This window comes from Crocuta crocuta, unplaced genomic scaffold (genome assembly GCF_008692635.1).
Source record: "Crocuta crocuta isolate KB4526 unplaced genomic scaffold, BGI_CrCroc_1.0 scaffold443, whole genome shotgun sequence".
Taxonomy (NCBI): Eukaryota; Metazoa; Chordata; class Mammalia; order Carnivora; family Hyaenidae; genus Crocuta; species Crocuta crocuta.
This window is the reverse complement of record NW_027529446.1, coordinates 361,590-365,340: the sequence shown is the minus strand read 5'-3', so window position 1 is coordinate 365,340 and position 3,751 is coordinate 361,590. Positions and strand designations below refer to the sequence as shown.

General features: G+C 61.6%; 1 protein-coding gene across 1 annotated transcript in view; it reads left to right on the top strand.

The window, feature by feature from the left end:
* Window positions 1–2,032: 2,032 nt before the first annotated feature.
* PLPPR3 (phospholipid phosphatase related 3) overlaps window positions 2,033–3,751 on the top strand; it is a 6,609-nt gene continuing 4,890 nt past the window's right edge. Inside the window, 1 exon segment of the mRNA XM_077760636.1 lies at window positions 2,033–2,117. The gene's annotated coding sequence lies outside the window, so the exon portion shown is untranslated.

The window sequence follows — 3,751 nt, the reverse complement described above, 5'->3', positions numbered from 1 at the left end:
GTACAGATGTGGGGAGAGGGGCATGGGCAGCACCCGGGGGGGGGGGGGGCAGGTGGCCCAGCTGTGGCAACCGCCCTGGAGAAACTTCTGCAGGGAAACATGCACAGAACAGCTCACTGTGACTCCGCCGTGACAAAAACATGTGGAAACAAGTGTCCACCAGCAGAAGGCTGGATAACCGGACCGTGTGACGAGGTCCNCTAACTGGTCTCGCAGGCTCTGCTGGGGGGCAGGCTCTGCCTGGGGGCCACCGCCCCACCTCACGGCTCCCACAGCAGCCGCGGTGCCGGTGCCGGGGTCCTAAGGGCTCTGGGGCGAAGCGGAGACACCAGGCTGGGGCCCTCGACCTCCCGCCCCCATCCTGGGAGGAGGCTCTCAGAGGAGGCAGGGAAAACCAGCCCGAGGGGACCCCCCCCCAGCCCTCCAGGATGCAGGCAGGACAGGGTGGGTTGGGGGCGGCTGAGGAGGGCAGATGCCTGTCCCCGACCCGGGCACCCCCCCCAACCCCCTGCAGTGGCCAGCCCCTCCCAACAGGAAAACAGGAAGTTGCCCAAGGCCTCCATCACCCGCTGCTCCCAGAGCCTGGACTGCTGCAACTGCCCCACCCTGTGCCTCAGTTTCCCCCTCCGTAAAACGAGCCATGGCTCCACATGTGGTTGCGGCCGATGTTAACTGACTGTTGCCAAGACCCAGCGCATGGCACTCACGAAGCAGACACCCGGCGTGGTAACCAAACGGTGAACGCCACTCACGATGCCGGCTCAGGCCTCGGTTTCCCCAGCCTGAGTGCGGGAGAACTCACCAGTGCCCCCTGGGCCAGTGGAGGCAGCAGACCGGGCACTGGGTCCTGCTGGGCCTGGGGTGTATGTTTCACTGCTTACTTTCCTATCAGCTCCGCTGGGATCTACTCCACCGTCACTCGGTTCGCCCGTTCACAGGGCCCAGTTCAATGGCTTTTTTTTTTAAAATATTTTATTTTTTATTTTTGACAGAGAGAGAGAGACAGCGTGAGCAGGNGCTCTCCAAAGGAACCACCCCCACCACTGGTGATCACCCCCCAGCCCCCGGCCCCCATGAGCGCCTTCCCGTCTGTGGATGAGCCCGTTCTGGTCGTCTCACACACGGGGGACCACACCGCGTGGCCTTTTGTGACCAGCTTTTCCCTTAGCATCCGACAGGACTTTCAACCTGTGAGACCTTGGTGGGTCACTCACCTGCCCTCAGTCTGGGCATCTGACAAGTGGCCTCACCTTCCCAACTCTGGAGCAGGGTCTTCAGGGCTGTGACACCCAGGACCCGGGCCAGAGAAGAGGCTGGGTATGCAGAATGTGCAGAGAACCCTCACAGCTCAACGAAAAGACAACCCCGTTTAGAAACAGGCAAAGAAGTTGAACAGACTTCCCCCAAGAAAGTATCCAAAGGCCAACAAGCCATGAAAAGATGCACAAATGTAGTGATCAGGGAAACGCAAGCCAAAGCCTTAATGAGACACCACTGCATACCCACTAGGACAGATGGAGTGTTATCCAGGATGTGGGCAAATGGGGACCCGTGCCACTGCTGCTGCGACTGGGACGGGGCAGCCGCTGCGGACACAGCGTGGTGCTTCCTCAGAAAGTTCCACACGGGCGCCTGGGGGCTCGGGTGGCTGGGCGTCCGACTTGGGCTCAGGTCATGGTCTCACGGTTCGTGGGTTCGAGCCCCGCGTCGGGCTCTGTGCTGACAGCTCGGAGCCTGGAGCTGCTTCAGATCCTGGGTCTCCCTCTCTCTCTGACCCTCCCCCACTCATGCTCTGTCTCTCAAAAATAAATAAACCATAAAAAAATTTTTTTTAAGTTCCACACAGCAATTCCATTTCTCAGCACGTGCCCGAGAGGCCCCGCTAAACACGCACGATGTTCATAGCAGCCTGATGCACGGCAACCAAAAGACGTGAACACCTCAAACGTCCATCAACACGTGAACAACACGCCCAACGCGCACGTGCCTCAGGTGCGTCCACCGCGCACGCACACGTCCCTCGGCTGCGAGCAAGAGGCGCCCACACCCCCCACCCACGGACGGACCCCGGACACACGACGCTCAGGGAGGGAACCAGACACGAGAGGCCACGCGGGGTGAGTCCACGTGCGTGAAACGTCCAGAACAGGCTCCTCCACGGACGGGAGGGGGCCCATGGGTGCTGGGGAGGGGAGGCAACTGATGAGGCCCGGGTTACTTTTTGGTGTGATGGAATGTTCTGGAAGGAGACAGAGATGGGAGGTGCACATCTCTGTGAAGACACTGAGTACCGTTGCACGGTACAGTGTAAGACAGCTAACTTTGTTAATCAAATGTCAGCCCAACTTTTTAAAAGTGGGATTTATTTCTAGGTTGAAGCTGGGAGTTTGGCAAGGGTGGTGGCCGCCCGCGCCCCGGGGAAGCCACTTTGCGTCTGGGGCTGCGGAAGGCTCTACGAGGCCGGCTTCCCCTCCCAAAGGCAGGCTTGCGGTCCGGGGAGGGGGAGTCAGGGTAGGGAGTCGGGGTCCTGGGGGCTGAGGCCCGGCCCTCACCGAGCTGCACGGAGCAGCTGCCTAACAGCGTCCCTCGCGTGTCCCTGGGGCCTCACCGGGCTGGCCAGAGCCCAGTGGAGAAAGGACTGGCCCCGGAGACCGCAGCTCCATCCCTTCCCACTGGGGTGACCTCAGGGCCCCTCAGACTGTGCAACAGGGACATGAACAGGCAGCCCCTGTCCCCCAAGAGCTTGACACGGGCAAGTTTTTGAACAAACCTGGTGTGCTCAACCCCTCTTTCCTGTTCTGAAGTCTCCCATGGCTCCCTAGTGCCCCGGAGCCCGCAGCTGGGCAGTGCGCCGCCACAGCCAAGCCTAGCCCCCGGGGGCTCCGATGGGAAGAAGGACCCCACCTGTGATGCTTAACATTCCCCGACACCTTCTCCCAGACCCCCGGGGCCATCGGGAGGGTCCCCCAAGACCACGCTTCCCGCTTGTGGCCCCAGGAAGCACCCAGAGCGATTGCCCCATTCTCTCCTCCTCTTGCCGTTTGTGGTCAGCTTTCAACACCAGGGTTCCCAACCGCTGCCGCCGCCCCAGCTCTGCCCCTGACTCTCGGGACGCAGGCCGACCGCGAGGTTCTGGGGAGCCAGGACAGCCAGCGCGGGGTCCGGTTCCCCGCGCAGCCTGGTAGCGTCACTAGTTTTGCCCGCTCAGGGCAGGGGAACTGGAGGCCCCAGTGGCGTCTGAACCTTTGGGACCCACTCGTCACCACGCATAGAAGAGTCTTTCAAACCCATGGAGCTCTTTCAAAACAAGGGCCAAGGCGACAAACAGTAGGTGCTCAACTAATGCAGCCTCACCCACTACTGTAATGAAACGCTTACTTTAGGGTTGATCGATAGGGTCTGCTCCACTTCCCAGTGTCTCCCCAATGACCGTTCAGGGTCAAGTATACAGTGGGTGCTCAGATGGTGAATAAATGAGCCGAATACATTCCTGTTGTTTGGGCCTCGGAGGGTGAAGGAAATTCCCGGGCCTCAGTTCCCCCATTCATAAAACGAAGGCTCAGCCAGTCCCGACCCTACGTGGCTGTGTGCGGTGGAGGAAACCCGTGTCTCCCGCGAGGTGCGCGCCCCGGGTTCACGGCGAGCGCCACCCCCGCCGCGCGCCCTGGGAGCCTAGCGAGGGGCCTGGAGACCCGCGGAGCGGACGCTGGCTGGGCGCGCGGGGCGAGGGCGCGGGGGCCTGGGGGGGGCG